General features: G+C 37.6%; 1 protein-coding gene and 1 long non-coding RNA gene across 5 annotated transcripts in view; one reads left to right on the forward strand and one right to left on the reverse strand.

The window, feature by feature from the left end:
* PIK3CB (phosphatidylinositol-4,5-bisphosphate 3-kinase catalytic subunit beta) overlaps positions 1–684 on the reverse strand; it is an 83,778-nt gene extending 83,094 nt beyond the window's left edge. For 2 of the 3 annotated variants that reach the window (XM_087964990.1, XM_087964989.1), the window contains exon 1: positions 369–684. The gene's annotated coding sequence lies outside the window, so the exon portion shown is untranslated. The remainder of the gene's footprint in view (positions 1–368) is intronic. The other variant, XM_087964991.1, reaches the window with a different exon arrangement.
* Positions 360–16,804, forward strand: LOC148130917 (uncharacterized). 2 transcript variants are annotated; one of them, XR_015749466.1, is made up of 5 exons: positions 360–490; positions 12,208–12,303; positions 16,002–16,091; positions 16,188–16,241; positions 16,679–16,804. It is a non-coding gene; the product is annotated as an uncharacterized LOC148130917 (long non-coding RNA). The 2 variants fall into 2 exon arrangements; XR_015749465.1 differs by lacking the exon at positions 16,679–16,804 and having other exon boundaries at positions 16,188–16,444.
* Positions 16,805–17,335: the final 531 nt, after the last annotated feature.

Below are 17,335 nucleotides of genomic sequence, written 5' to 3' on the forward strand. Positions count from 1 at the left end.
CATCTGTGAAAGAATAAAACCTAAATAAAATACAGGGTGGTGGTGGTGGTGTTTTCCCTTATTTTATTATTTGTTTGTTTTGTTACATCTCGTCTCTTTGGACGGTTTGCGGGACCTACAGCCAAGTAGTAAATATACGTCAGCGGTCCTGAAACAGCTTCCCAAGGGCAGCTCAGCAGGCAGACTTTTTCCAAACGCGAACGTGTTCAGCCCCGGGTTGCCTTCCCCGTGGTGCTCCCTCCCCACTAACGAGCCCAGCTGGATAGTACTGGGCACGACGGCAGGGAAAGGCGCCGGACTGCCCTTCTCGCTAAACAGCTCGGGTGATTTCACTTTCCGGCCAACCGCCTCCGGTTTCAGACACTTACCTGCTCAAGCGCGGGTGGAGGCGGCAGTGGAGCTCGCTCCCTGTTCCTTCAATCCGTGGCGGCAGTGGCTTTTCCTGTTCAGCCCCGTCGCCGGTAACACGTATTTACCTGCTGGGCTTCAGGTAACGTTCAAGCTGCGACAGAACCTGCCGGGCCAAGGAAACGAAGCCTGTTACTCCTCTAATGCAGGCACACGCGGGGGGAAGGAAGCAATGGTGGCGCCGGTGGCGAACATTACCTAGGAAACAGCTTCCCACCAGCCCCTTCTCGCTCTCGCCTTCTCTTTCTCTCTCTCTCTCTCTCCGCCTTTGAATTCGTCTCAGCCAATCTTGTGAAGTCACTCTCTGCAACACGTACTTTCGTTTTCTTCTCGCATTACTCTCCCGGTTTGTAAACTCCCCCCCCCCTCTCCCGAGTGAGTTCCGCTTGGTAGGTTCTATGCAGAGGGGGAAAGAGGCCTCTGGGTTCCTTCGCTTCGGGCTGTAGCAGAGGAAAGACTGAACCGATTCCGCCGAGGAGGAATCACGTAGCTTTTGGGGTTGTGGGTGGTGGGAGGGGCAGAAAGGCTGGAATAGGTTGCCTTGGCTGTGTTCCCACGACCATGTTTATTGTTTACTCAGTCATTGTTGAGGTTGCGCAAGTAATCCCTACGGTAAAATGTGGCTGGCAACTTTATGACTCAGGGTGTTCGACGAAGAAAACCACTGAATTAACGCAGGCATTGAACTCGGTCCCATACATAATTGCATACCTGTGTAATCAATGGAGTATAATTACAAAGTATGTCTTAAATTTGTAGCTGGTAAAAGACTGAGCTTGGCAGATATCCTTGGGAGAAATAACCCTCCCCCCAGCACCCAGTTTGGAGAAATGCCTGCTAATTTTTTCCAGATTTAAGATCATTATTACTTTTAAAAGATTAAGTCTTTTATTTAGATAAAATTTGATGTTGACTTACTAAAACTTGGCCTTCTTTTTGTTTTTCATGTTAATTTTGCTTTACACAAAATTGTTTTACTTGCTATTGTCATATTTAGTCAAATTTCTATATAATTGATTAAAGTTTATATGAAATACAGATATTAAGGTCTATCCTTTATAGTGTCATCTTTGGAATTTGATATCTATACCTGTTAATTTGGGGTCAAATGGCTTGTCCTTCAGTCTTTACTTCTGCTGTTCCCCTTTACAATAGACTTATGTCGAAAGTAAATTTAGTACTTAAGGTACTAAATTTGTCAAAAAATGGGGACCCACATATATAACATTTTCCTCTAATTCTACTTAAACCTGTGAAATTCCAAAATTCATGTTAACTCCCAAATCATTGGTATAATCCACTAACTCAGAATTTAGGTTCTCACATAACAAAACATTTTATTTGTTATTGTTAATCCATAATCAGCCACTAATATACAAACAAGGAATCATGACAATTTATTGAACCCAATAAATTGTTATTAAAAACAATGTTGTCTCAGCCAGTAAACCAAGCAAGATATAAGATGGAACTGAGTTCTCAAAAACTCTTCATCAAAAAAGTTGTTTATAAAATTGAATACCATTCTGTGAACTTACTTTTTAAAATAAAACTTTGGCTTTTTAAAATAATAGTATTAACCAGTCATACATTAAAATATAAGTATTTTTTAAATTCCATTTTCAGTTCATCCAGAAGTGATGCCATTGTAGAATTTTTTTAAACAGCCACCCAGTTGTTTTTAGTCATTCAAATATAATATCCAAAAATCCCAAAGTCACCAAGCAATCCAAATACACACAAGCTGTTTCTTTTTACACTTTCTTCTTTCTTCACTTTCTCTTCCTGGGGTTACTATTTAGTTACAAAGTTCCAGTTAAAATGTATCTTTTAGAAGTCTTATTGAGATTTTACTTTAGATTCTTTTGAAGTCCAGGCAGTCTCCTCCTTCCAAGTCCTGCCCTTATTCTTTTTCCTCTCCCTTCCTCTTTATAGAAAAAAAGGATTTTTTAGTGTCCAGAAATCTTTATTGTCCCTTTGGCATTTAATTATATTTTCAGCTTAATTACCTATTAGTGCCAAAGCGGATTTTTCCAATTTCTTATTCAGCTCTCTTCGTTGTCAATCTCACAAGGAGAGTGAAGAAAAAAAAAAACTTTCCCCTTTCACTTTCTTTCTCTGCTTCCGACTCTTCTTTGGGAGCGATGTTATCTTTTATAAAATTTAAATTCCAGGGTACCTTAGTTGTTGCTTTTTATCCCAGTCAGCCAAAACTTTCACTTCTTATCTTCCTCCTGCACTTTCTTTTCCGGTTGAGTGCTTCTCTGAGGTGGCCATTTCTGACCACCGCTCCTACCGCCTTCGGGAAAGGGAGTTTGACCAGCTGAGGAGGAGAGATCTCCTCGACCCTGCTGGCGATCTCCCCCCTCTTCACTACCTCTACGGGGTGGCTTAGCCCCGAAGCCAGCTGGCTCGGGGCACTCCAGCGGCGAGCCCAGGCAGAAACCGTGCACAATTGCAGATTCCTGCCTGCCACCGAAGCCCTGCAAACCGAAAGACAAACTTTTGTGAGGTGGGTGGGAGGCTTAAAGGCTTGAATGTTATTTGTATCCTTGGATTCTCCTAAACAGGCTATGGGATTTTTGTTCTGGGTTCCATGTTTATCTTCACTTTTTTTGAGTTACTCCTTGGACTCTTCTTCACTCTATGCCTTTTCATACACAAGAACTTCAATAATCTATTCACTACCATCTTTATCATGCTACTCTTGAACATATCAGTTCTCTCCCAACATCTGTGTGAAACCTATTCTATTATAATGAAATTTAGCCTTAGTTTGTGTAATATTTTAGATAACTATTTCTATTTAGGATTTATTTTTCTCCAGTAATAATCTATATACTGCTAAACTTTTTGCGACTATCACTGCTTTGGTACTAGCTGTACAGTGCCACCTGCCAGCTGTGGTTATATTATTCTCCTTTTCAATATTACGACAGCTTTCCACAAATCCATGGGAAACTGGAAGGTACTGATATGATTGTTGATGCTCCTTGCTACCACTTCACTAGCAAAAGTGTTTGCTTGTGGGAACCTCGTAAGGAGAAAGTCAATAGAAAAATGGTGCGCTGTTTGTGAGTCCTTCTGAGCTCATGCTGTCAGCCACTCACATGCTCCCTTGCTTCCTTACCCAAAGGCAGAAACCACCTGCTTACTAGGAAAGGGAAGGGGAAGGAAGATTTCTCATGTTCCCCACTAGCTACCCACAAGGAAGTGGGGAAGCCGGCAGGAAGTTAGAAGTTGCTCCCACTCCTACCACTTTTTTGCCTACCTGTAGTCATTCTGCTTCTCTGAAACAATGACCCAATGGGTTATAGTTTATCTAGTACAAACTAAACATAGTTTACATGATTCTTGATTCTTCTCTGTGAGGTAGTGTTAGAGTTAAGCCATGTTAACAAAGTTTTATAAACTACAGTGACTGAATTCATACACCACTCTTGGTACATAAACCAAACCAGATTGTGTCATAGTGCAGTGTGTTTGGCCCAATTATTCCATGAGTTTCAAGACTTAATTAAGTTTTAAGTTTAATTGCTACTAATGGCCTCAGAAAGTAGAAAGGTCGACCCCATTATGACTGTATAACTATGTAGTATTCTTCATGGTGTAAGTGAAACTGATCTCATAGAGCAGCATATGTTCAAGAAGGCCTAGAACTAGGTCAACATCCCTCAATTTCTGGAAAAGCAGGATTTAGAGTAATTTTTAATTGATTGATGCCCCTTCTTCCTTTCTGTTTCCCTCTGGGCTTATTTGCCACTTTTATTCCTTTGTCTTGTGCTGATTGTATGTTTTTGTATTATTCTTTTTTAATGTTTTAACAATGTTGAGTTATCTAGATTCACAGAGTGGCGGGGCATGTAGGTTTAATACATTGTTATTCTTACATTAACTGTTATGAAAATGCAAAGCACAGTCTCTTCTTCCCTGAATGAATTAACTGGTCTGCTCTCCTTTGTTATTTTGATCCTTTGTTGGAGAGAGGCTGGTGTGAAAAACAGGAAATGAAGAGTATGAAAAGTATTTCCCAGATGATGTGTAAATGGAGATAGCAGATGGTGAGAGGGGAGGGCCAACTGGGGATGCTAGCAAGTGACCAGATGGAAAAGGCCATTCTTAAGATTCCCAACACTCATCAACACTCCCAACTCATCTCCAGTTACACCCACAACAGCTCAGCTGACTTTCCCTGCAAGATAATTGGTCACAAAGTATATCATTTTATTTATCTTAAGTATGAATTGGGCAGTGCCACGAAAAATGGGGAAATGTTATTTTTATACCGATACAGCTAATTATAATTTGCTAGGCTACCTCAGTCATGGGTTGAACTAAGGGCAGGGCACCATCATGGGGACAAGGAAGATGATTGGTGTAATCAAAGCATGATTTTGCTGTGGATCAGTAGTAACAGATAGGGGCTCATGATTGATTATGAGCTATTAAGTCATTTCCAACTCCTAGGGGACATATAGATGTATAATACATAATATCAGTCAGAAAACGTGGATTGCTACAGTCTTTGAATGCTAATGATTTCCTGTGGTATCTTTATTGTCATTGCACCTCGTACAACAAAATCAAACACCATCTTCAGTGCGCATCATGACCATGACCATGAAAATAAAAACAAACACATCCTTCACCCTTCACACATTGAACCAAAAACCCCTAACACAGCACCAACACTGTACTGTACAGCAGAATTCAAAAGAGCTACTGCCCTGGGATAGAAGCTGTCTTTCAGCCTATTTGTCCTTGTTTTTATTATTCTGTACCACCTGCCAGATGGTAATAGTTCAAAAAAAGGGTTCTCAGGATGAGATGGATCTTTGAGAATGTTTTGAACTTTCTTCAGGCAGTGGGAACTATGAAGCTCTTCCAAAGAGGGGAGAGGGCAACCAATGATCTTCTGAGCAATGATATTAACCCTCTGGAGTGCTTTCCTATCTGCCACTGTGCAATTGGCAAATCATACAAAGGTGCAGTATGTTAAAATGCTCTCTATGGTGCAGTGGTAAAAGGTCACCAGCAGTTTTTCATTCAGTTGTTTTCTGAGAAGTCTCAGGTAGTATAATCTGCTGGGCCCTTTTGACCAGTGCTGCAATGTAAGCACCCCAAGTCAGGTCCTCTTTTAGGGTATCACCCAGAAACTTAAAACTGGCCACTTGCTCCACTTGGTCTCCATTGATAAGCAAGGGCTGGGTGTCTGATCTGTTCCTTCTATAATCCACTATAAGCTCCTTGGTCTTATTGGTGTGAGGACCAAGTTATTGTCTCCACACCACGAAAGCAACCGGTCCACCTCAACTTGGTAGGCAAACTCATCCCCTCCCCGGAGATAAGTCCCACCACTTGTATCATCTGCAAATTTAGCAATAGTATTACTAGCATGAGTGGCAATGCAATCAAGCACATAAAGAGTATAGAGTAAGGGACTCAACACGCAACCCTGTGGTGTACCAGTGTTAAGAATAAGGGCTGAAGAGGTGTGATTACCTAATCTGACCTTCTGTGAGCGGTCAGACAGGAAATCTATAATCCAAAGGCAGATTGAATTAGAAAGTCCAAGGTCCAGAAGTTTAGACACTAGAACTAAAATCCACAAAAAGCATCCTCACATAGCCCCCCCACTGTTCTAGATGAGTCAGAGCAGTGTGAAGCGTGATGGCTATAGTGTCCTCTGTAGATCTATTTTTTCTGTATGCAAAAAAAGAAGGAGCAGTTAGCCGCAGCATCCATGTGCGCAGCCATCTTGAAAAACTGTTGTGAGGAAAAGGAAATGTGACTTTTTGTTAAAGTGAACTTACATATTTGTAATCATATATTCTGTGTAAATCCAGCATTAATACCAGAGAAAATACATCTTAAGGGAAATGCTCATATGCCTGGGATTCACACTATTCAAAGCGGTGTGATAATTTAAGATTTTTTTTGTAGTGTTTTCAGAATCTAACTGGTGATTAATTTTAATTTTTGGTACTCCTCCTTTTTCGTAAGTTTAAGTTTATTTTACTGCCTTTGTTACCAATAGACATTTATTTGTTCTTAGTTAAACTATGGTTTATTTGCTTCACCACTTTTTCTGGGTTTATATAACACATTAAAGAATACACTGAAAAAAATGTGCTGGGTTTATAGATACAGTAGATTAAAATGTGGTTGGCTAGATTGTATTTAAGTATGTCATATCCATCTCTCTTCATCTGCTTATCACTTAGTAAAAGTAAAGAGGAATGTTTGTCTTTGAAATAATTAGTCAAAAATGCTAACATACAAAATGAGTCCAAAACCATTTTGGACATTGATCCATTAGATCTCTTTGATGCAATTTCTCTTTTAGCTTCATAGCATAACAGTTTAATCCATACTATTTGAATTTATATAAGAGAAGGACAAATGAAATAATCCACAATAGAAGTATCTGTTGTTAGTCTACTCCACTCACACCCAATATAGAAGTTATATCTTAACTCTTATCTAACCATGATAGAAACATCATATGATGCAGTGATAGAAACCAGACTCAGAAACAGTACTTTGGCAAGTATGGATGTGCCAATAGCTATTGGGGCTGAGGTTATCTATTGCAGCATCCTTTCCTTATTATGTTTAGAAACACTTTTAGAAAAAAAAAGTGCAGAGAAGAGCAACAAAGATGATGAGAGCTGGATACTAAAACACAAAGAACAGTTGCAGGAACTGGGCATATCTAGTCTTAATAAAGAGAAGGATTTGGGGTGACATGAAAACAGCCTTCCAACATTTGAGATGCTATCACAGGAAAGAGAGGATCAACCTATTTTCCAGAGCACCAGAAGGCAGGATAAGAAGGAATAGATGGAAACTTATCAAGGAGAGATCCTATCTAGAAGGAGAAATTTCTGACAGAACAATCAGTGGAACAACTTGCCTCCAAAGTTGTGGGTGCTCCATCACTGCAGATTTTTTTTAGAAGAGATTGGACAACCATTTTTCTGGAGTGGTATAAAGTCTCCTACTTGAGAAGAGGGTTGAACTAAAAAACCTACCAGATCCCTTCCAACTCTGTTATTCTGTTGTTCTGTCATTTTATAGTTGGAGCAACTATCATGCAAGATTAGAAATGCTCACTTATTATATTGAGCAGGTTGTGCAGTAGTTAGGGTGCAGTACTGCAGGCTACTGCTGCTGACTGCAGGTTGTCTGCAATGTGGCAGTTCAAATCTCACCAGCTCAAGGTTGACTCAGCCTTCCATGAAGGTGACCAACCGTCCTCCTTTAGGGAGGACAGTCCTCCTTTTGTAAGTTCTGTCCTCCCTTGAAAAGTGTCCTACATGTCCTCCTTTTTGATATTTGAAGGCTAATCTGTAAATCTCTGTATTTGATCGATGCTGAGCCAATCTGTTGTATGTGATGTGGCGTATTTGTATTTCACGATGATTTGTCAAGGCTCGGTACAGTGCAGCAAGAGACGATTATGAGATGCACGCGCTCCACACAGGAGAATTGTTTTGAGAGAGTGTGCCGCGCACAAGTGTGCACCGTGTGCAAGAGTGGGCCATGTGCAAGAGTGCATTGCATGCAAGAGTGTGCTGCACGCAAGTGGCTTTGTTTTTTTTCTTTCTTCAATTTATTTGTGTCCTCATTCTCATTGTAAAAAAGTTGGTCACCTTACTTCCATCCTTCCGAGGTCAGTAAATTGAGGACCCAGATTGTTGGGGGAAAGATATTGACTCTGTAAACTGCTTAGAAAGGGCTGTAAAACACTGTGAAGCAGTAGATAAGTCTAAGTGCTAGTGCTAAGTGCTATTGTTTTATTTTAAAGCTTACATAGTCTTCTACTATAAAACTGAATTTAATTTAAGTAGCCATTATACAATTTGATTTAAGTGAATTTAGGATATTTTAGAAAGGCCCAATATGTTTTTTCCCCTCTCTGTGTCAAGGTGGTCAAACAAATTCCCCCACCCCAGTGAGAAAGACCATTATAAACCATAAAATGTGGAATAGTAGATCACATACTGATTGCATGCTTTATACAGAAGTAGCTCACAATTCAGAAAGGGGATTCTATAGTTAAATATTAAGTCCAGGGACTAAAACATGTTAGATCCATACCACAGGAAAATATCGGAGAAACCATCTTTTCTCCCATCACAACTCTTATTTCTCTTATTTTTTCCCTTGCATGGTCAGCATTTTGCAGAAGGTAAGCATTCCATTAGTAAAGGAACAGCTTTCCTGTTTAAGCAAAGATGTATTATCACTTGTGATGTCTAAACGATGAAAAGGCCTATCGGATGCCTGTGACACTATTATCCTGGCAGTGGGACCTTACCAGTCGTGTGATCTGGGAACCCAGCATCTGATCTTGTGAGCAGCTGTCTCATGATAGCAAAACTGACCACAGCGTATTCTCTCCCAAGATAGAGAGCTAAAATTACCATATTTCAGTACACTGAATGCTTTGTTATTGCTGGAACACTGAGCGAAATAGTCTTCTAAGAAGGTGTTGTATGCAGCTGTTCTTTGTTAGAATCTGGTGCTTCTTTACAATAAACTTCCTTTTTAATTCTCCCACCTCCACCCTTCTTCAATTCTGTATTAGGGTAGTACTTTGTTAGATCAGTGTATAAAATAATAAAAGAGAATGCAAACTTACAAGTTATTCAGAACTCATTAGGAGGCATTTGAAGAAGGAAGTTAATCCTCAATTCATGTAACCTACGACTACTCATGGTGCTAGGATGCAATGCTAAAGGAGAAATATTCCAGTTACAGTTAATCTATTGGAGAGGTGATTTCAGAGTGTACTTTGTCCTTAGGACAGCTGGAATAAATGAACAAGCAGTAGTTTACTTTCCAAAGGGAATATAATATCCAGAAATTACAGAAACTACTCTTCTGTCCCCTATGTGAAACACACAATTTTCTTGTTAGGTGGAAGACATAATTGAAAAGGAACTAAATAGATTTTATACCAACAAAGCTGGGGGGGGAAATTAGTTGCCGTACTAGTTTGCAGAAATTAAGAGATTTCAAGACCTAAAATATTGTAGGTTATGAGTTCTTCATAAACAGATGTGTTGTTAGTGCTCTATCTCCATTTAAATTTCATCACTAAAACCAACGGTGTTGATTTATATTCTGTTTCAAACTTTAAATACTAAAAGTGTCTGGAAACTCCCTAAATCAAAGATCCAGCAGTCTCCCCTTCCAGCATATCTTCTTATACTGTAGAACCAAGAATCAGAAAATCAGCTCTATTATCCCAAACAAAATGTACTGCAAAGTTTCATTTGCTTTGTTTTTCAGCAAAAGAGATGTGATGTAAAGATTGTTAAAGTTCACCAGCCCGGGAATGTATTGTTCCAGTGAATTGTGAGCCATTCTATTCCCTTGGGAACACGCCAAAACTCCCTCAGACAGCGTCATTCTTGGGCATATTTTGGGCCATTGCTTCAGTTCAAAGAATTTACTTTAAGAAACTGCCAAACTGCTGCCCAAGATGCATGGTCCTGAGGAGGTTGTACCTGGTCCATTCCCACATCAAGATTCTCCATACCTCCAATGCAACATGTAACAAATGTCCAACTGTCCTTCTTTGCTGTAACTTCATTGTTTTCAGACATTTGTATGATCCATTTGAAGTGACAGTAGCACCTATAGTCAGGAACAGCTTGGTTCAATTTTATTAATTCAGCCACTACATTACAATGACTTTCGTACTCATAACAAATACTGCTACTACAAATTGTTCTTGTTATTGTCAATATATAATTAAATAATTCCAATGGATTGTTATATCTCCATACACATAACTTCATACACATAACTTTCCTTGTATCTGAATTTAGGTGATTACATGTAGAATTTTCACCTGTAATTAGTGTAATAGAGGTATAGCTGTAATTATTAAAGCTAGATCTCTATTATCGTTCTTCTTGATCATGAAAAGATATTAGGTGCTTTATTTATATAAATCCCATTGAATTTGAAAAACTATGTAGAATTTGTAGCAGAAGGCCTTGTTGTTGTTATTGTGAAGTTGTGTCTGATCCATTCCGATCTCATGGACCACATTCCTCTAGGCCTTCCTGTCCTCTACCATCTCCTGGAGTCCATTTAAGCTCATTCCTGCTTCAGTGACTCCATCCAGCCACCTCATTCTCTGTTGTCCCCTTTTTCTATTGCCCTCAACCTTTCCCAGCATTAGGCTCTTCTCCAATGAGTCCTTCCTTCTCATTAGGTGGCCAAAGTGTCTCATCTTCAGGATCTGGCCTTCTAAAGAGCAGTCAGAGTTGATCATAGTCAAGGCTATGATTTTCCCAGTTGCAATGTATGGCTGTGAAAGTTGGATCATAAGAAAGGCTAAGCAGAAGGGCTACATGGGGCTAATATGGATAGTACAGAAACAATTGAGCTCACATTTATATAGGCCAGTTGCTTCTTTTTTTTAATACTGGAAAAAAAATTATCTCTGGATTTGAATCAACCATGCAACAATCATTTGTCCCTGAAGCTATCATTCTGATGACTGTGTGCTTTGTTTGCCTATCAAATTATTTTTAGATATCTGCTTTAAAAATATTAACATAAGAAAAAATATATACAAAGCACCTGAAATATACAAAACACCTCTCTCCTGATAACTTAGTTTAGAATTTCAACTAGGACTTGGAGAACAAACAGGAAACAGCTAAATAGAAGATGATTTACAAAGACATAACCAACACACTGACTGTGTAGAGATATGTGATGTCTTGAGAATGTGTGTGTGCATGTATTTGCATATATGTGTAGATAGTATGTTGCATACCATCAGTAAAATTTAATTTTAGATTCACTAACAACCTCTTTTAAGTCTTTGAGCTTGGGAAAATGGTTCAAAATTACAACTCCTATTCTCAGCAACATTTGATATAATGGGTAAAGTTCATGCAGTCTTCAACTTATAATCATTCATTTAGTGACTATTCAGAGTTACAACAGCATTGAAAAATTGACTTATGACTTGTTTTCACACTTAATGAACACTGCAGCATCCCTATAATTACATGATCAAAATTTGGGCGCTTGGTCATTGCCCTGTATTTATGACAATTGCCCTTTCCTGGGATCATGCGATCACTATTTGTAACCTTACCAGTCTGCTTCCAACAAACAAAGTCAATGTAGAAAGTCAGATTTGCTTAATAACTACACGATTCACTTAACAACTGCAGTGGTTCATTTAACAACCGTGGTAAAAAAAAGGTCGCAAGTGGATCAAAACTCACTTAACAACTGCCTTGCTTAGCTGCAGGAATTTTGGGCTGAACTGTCATAAATTTAGGACTACCTGCATCTTTTTATATATCAGGAGCTAGAAGACATAATTTCCAAATATGGTGCCATGGGATTACATGGTACATCGCAAAGTTCCATCCTGTAATTTGGGGTTTCTAAAATTGTGACTCATACTCTACCAAGAGATCATAGACAACATAGAGATTGTAAACTTTTTTTAAAGCTTATATTATTATTATATTATTAGTCTTACATAGATAAAGCGTGAGGGTGATCAAAACTCACTTCCCCTTTGCCTTGAAAAGCCTAAGCTGGGTACATACAGAGAAAGTGGTTGAACAAACCTGGAAAAATTTTGATTGGCATTTGGTTTCCTGCGGGCTGGTAACTCCTGGCATGATATATAATAGCACATCCATGGTCTCTGAATTGTTTATTGAAGTGTACACTTTAGTGAAGTTCAATATATTTAATCCATTGTTTTACGTTTTTAACTTTTTGTTAACTTTTGAAATTTTTTGTTAGATGGCAAGAAAAAAGCTAAAGAAGACTAGTCTACTGATATTGCTAATAAAAGCACACCTAAATCTAGATGGTATGATGAACATTATGTATCTTTTAGTAAGTGGCCTATTTGTTTATTCCTCAATTTTCATTGCAATTAAACTATTAGTTTATTTGGGGAAATCATCTAAATTGATTGATTGTTTTAGGGAGTTATATCACATAATTGGAAAACACAATAGCAATTCATGATTTTTGATTTCCTTATGAAGAAAATAATCGGAACTTTTAGCTGGGAAGTTGTCAATAAGTTAACAGATAATAGATAATCAGAGTTGGAAGGGACCTTGCAGGTCATCTAGTCCAACCCCCGCCCACGTTGAACTAAATGTCACTATAAAACTGAAATGAAAAAGGACAGCTTAAATAGGGATCAAATATTTTAATATGTTTATGTGACACATAACATATAAAACATTGTTTCATATTGACTGTTTAAAGTAGTAATACTATTCTTCCTCTTTCTGCATCTATTTATAACATTTTTTTCTAGCCTCTACCTCATCATGAATATATATCAAATTCTTATTTATTTTCTTTAATGTATCAGAAATATTTTAGAAACCTGAATTTTAATTTCTCTTGCTGTTTTTACTGTTCTTTTACTTTAACACAAAACAAGGTGCCTAACAGGTGAATCATTCAATTGCAATGAATTTGGCTGTTGAAGATATAAAATACAGGAAGCTAACTTAATCCTGGTCTTCCTAATCCATCACTTTCATATTTCCTTTGTGTATTTTACTAAAATTGGCTAGGTGTGAGTCACACTGGTTTTTTTTAAAAAAATAACAATATTCTGTTTATTCCAGCGCGATCTTTCTGGTCATTAACAGATATAAGCATGTTGTGATAAAAGCTTTAAACAATGTATATGTAGGTGTCTAAAGTGACATGTACATGCAAGCAATTCTTAAAAGTTCAAGCAGTTGCTATTTAAAGGATGGTAAAGAATAAAATCAAGTAAGATTACTAGATGAAGGCTTCCAATGGAATTTGTTTCCTCCTTTATTAGTATTTTATATAGGAATGTACAATTAAATGCCAAGTTCCTGTTGGGTTTTTTAAATAGTCTATTTTGCTGTACTGACTTGTAGAGTGTTATGTAATGACATGCCTTTCTGTACTTCACATCTGTTCAGTCATAGTATCTGTAGGTGTAGGAAGAACAAAAGGCTGTGTTTGATTTTACTGCTGTTTATTTCTGGGGATAGGATGATTAAAGCTTGAGCTAAATTTTTATTTTTACTGTGCAATAACTTTTCAACTGAATATGTCAACTTCTAATGCTATATATGCTATAATATAGGTACAAATTCATTCTTACAGAACTTATAAGTGAGAGAGATAAATAGAATCTATTTATTCTAAACATATACAATCATTAGAAGAAGATTTCAATAGATGGCTGTGGATCAGTCCCATTCTCTCAATCTTATCATATTCAAAGCATTAGTATATGAGCATTACTGTATGTGTACTACTGTAAACTTCTTGAAGAAAGGCAAGATTATAATAACATGGAAATCACCAAATGTTATTGTTACATTTTGTTCTTAGTTTAACTTCTCAGTCTACACACATCAACCTGACCATTGTTCTCTAGAGCAATTTGCATCTTGTCTTAAAATGGCAGACATCCATAATGAAACCAAACAACACTACATCAAAACTAACCTTTGGATATCCCACAACACAATGTTAATTTGCCCTATTGTCAGGTGAGCACATTAGAAATAGGAGACCAGATTGTTCCAGAAACAAATAGCTGGTTGAATAGGTAGAATTCAACATAACACAAACACAAGCAACAGAACATAATGACACCAGAGTCTTGGATTTTAAAAGAGCTGATTTCAATAAACTCAGAGAGAACTTGGGAAAGAGTCCATGGATGAAAATCCTAAAGGGGAGAACAACTCAAGAATCTTGGGAAACTCTAAAAAGTATGATCATAGAAGCCCAGACCAGCACAATACCACTGAGAAAGAAAAACAATAAATCCAAGAAGAAACCAGCATGGTTACACAAAGATCTCTCTGACAAATTGAAAGAAAAAAAGGACAAGTACAAAAAATGGAAAGAAAGACATACAACTAAGGCAGAGTATCAGCAGATAAACAGAATTTGCAAAGACGAAGTCAGGATAGCAAAGGCTCAGAACAAACAAAGACTTGCAACAAAAGTCAAAGATAATTTAAAAAAAGTTTCTTCCAACATATCAATAACAAGAAAAAAATCAAGGAAACAGTCGGTCCACTAAAGAGAGAAGATGGCAAGGAAGTAACAGGCAACAGAGAGAAAGCAGAACTGCTTAACTCATTCTTTGCGTATGTCTTCACGCAAAAAGAAACTATAGTTCAACCCACCAAAAACATAACTGTAAAAGTCCTACACTTAGGCAAGAAAAATCAAAAGTACACATATAGACTGGGTGAAACCAGGCTCAATAGCAGTAACTGAGAGAGATCTTGGAGTCTTAGTGGACAACCAGCTAAATATGAGCCAGCAGTGTGCAGCCGCCGCCAAAAAAGCTAATGCAATCCTAACTTGTATTAACAGAGGGATACAGTCAAGATCAAAGGAAGTACTGATACCACTCTATAAAGCCTAAGTAAGACCACACCTAGAGTACTGCATCCAGTTTTGTTCACCACATTATAAAAAAGATGTTGAGACTCTAGAAAAAGTACAGAGAAGAGCAACCAGGATGATTAGGGGACTGGAGGCTGAAACATACAACCAACGGTTGCAGGAACTGGGCTTGGCTAGTCTAGTAAAGAGAAGGACCAGGGGAGACATGATAGCGGTCTTCCAATATTTGAGGGGCTGCCACAGGGAGGAAGGGGTCAAGCTCCTGTAGGCCAGACAAGGAATAATGGATGGAAACTGAACAAGGAGAGATTTAACCTGGAAATGAGAAACTTTCTGACAGTGAGAACAATTAACCAATGGAACAGCTTGCCCTTGGAAGTTGTGGGAGCACCATCAGTTGAGACTTTCAAGAAGAGATTGGACTGCCATTTGTCAGAAATGGTGTAGGGTCTCCCGCTTGGGCAAGGGGTTGGACTAGATGACCTACAAGGTCCCTTCCAACTCTGATTATCTGTATCTGGTGGATGTATTCTTCAAGTTACAGCTTTTCTTTAGATTTGTTCCAGCTGGAATTTCTTCAACTAGTTAAGTAATGTTAACTGAGAAGTAGGAAATGCAACCTTTACCTAAACAAAATTACTAGATCAGTGTTTTTGAAACTTGGCAGTTTTAAGATGGTGGACTTCAACTCCCAGAATTTCCCAGCCAGCATTTCAGGAAATTCTGGAAGTTCAAGTCTACATATCTTAAATTTGGCAAATTTGAATCATACTGTTCTGGACCAAAGCACTGATTCATCTTTTGTTCAGGAAAACAGCAAATGGTCCCAATATTTATGCAGATGTCTTAACTTTTTTATATTAATACTATATGATGTATTTTCTAACTGGTATGCCACTATTGCTATGCATATTTAAACTTGTGCATTTCCTTTCGTTCTTCAGTTTCAAAGATTTTTGAATGATAGCTTTTGGTAAATGTAGTACTTGATTTCCATTAATCCATGCCACCATTAATGTTAAGAAATAACATTGACTATTTGAATGAAGCTAAAACTTGAAACACACACACACACACACACCACATACACAAACTTTCAGTAAGCAAATATATGCACTCTTATGAATATGACGGCTTGACAGATATTTCCAATATTGCAGGTATCAGCCAGAGATAGAATATACATTGGAGAGAGATTATTTCTCAAATAGACAAAGACAGATACTATCAGACCACTGGAGATAGAAAATGTGAGTGATTTTAAACAAAGAATAGAACTCTAGAGAAGATGTAGTTAAGGTTGGGAAATAACAGGTTTTATTCCTTTTTCTCTCTGTTTATTGCAGGACAAAGATAAGTTGAAGCCAAAGAGAAGAAGATACATCAAATGTTGAAAAATGGTACATTTTCTTAGAATTTTCTTGTAATCTGTAATAATAACATGAAGCAATAACCAATCACTTTGCTTTAGGGCAAAAAAAACCATTTGTAGCAAACTGTCACTATCTTGTGACCCACCTAAAGCAGTGCATTTTCTTTTACATTTTCTTTTAAACAGATATTTTACCATGGTCTTTATTTTAATACAAACATATCAATTCAGATTTCCCAATCATATAGCATAATGTTTTTCAATCGTGTTTTTAAAATACATATTAAATCATATTATTTAGGGAGAAATGTGCCTGAAAGGATACATGCCAAGGGAAATCACTTTCAAAAACTACCAGAGAGGCCTTTAGAAGTGAAAGAAATTTAGCTACTTGGAGGAGTAGAAAAGTCAGAATGCTACAGCAACAGTTTTAGTCACTGAGCTATGTTTGATTAACCTCTACAGGTCTGTACAGTCACCCATCTAAAGACTACTCTAAAGACAAAGCAGCAAAAATGTAACATTATTGTAAAACTAAAAATAACCCAAAATGTCTGGAAACAAACTGATTGTGGGATGCTTACTCATGGGCAAGAGCCATTCATGAAAAAAAAAGGTTTATTTAAAGAACAATGGTAATAGGTTGTTCTTCCTCAAACTGAATAGCACACTGACTCACTCCTGTTAAAGCCTCAAGAATGGTGATCTTAGCTGAAATTATTGTTTACCTCCTACCTTTATGCTTTTCTGCTTCACTACGTGCATTTCCGGAACAGCTAACAGAATTACAGTAAAAATAACATTTAAACAATTATGATAGCTAAAGAATAGGATAGCAGGGATCAAAGCAATATAAAAATATCACACAATAGGTAGAAGAGGAAAAGGTTGTATGAGGATAATAATCTTTGACTGTTCTTTATCCACTAGTCTTCTACAACCCAATATCAAATACAGAATGTCCTCAACTTAAAACAGTTCATTTAGTGGCTGTTCAAAGTTACAATGACATTGAAAAAAGTGACTTGTAACCATTTTTCACAGTTTCCATCTTTGAAGCCAACCCATGATTATGTGATCAAAATTCAGATGCTTGGCAAGTGATTCATACTTACAATCATT

Source organism: Notechis scutatus, chromosome 4, assembly GCF_049901735.1.
Source record: "Notechis scutatus isolate UNSWTSFEM ecotype Mainland chromosome 4, rNotScu1.2, whole genome shotgun sequence".
In the NCBI taxonomy this organism is placed as follows: Eukaryota; Metazoa; Chordata; class Lepidosauria; order Squamata; family Elapidae; genus Notechis; species Notechis scutatus.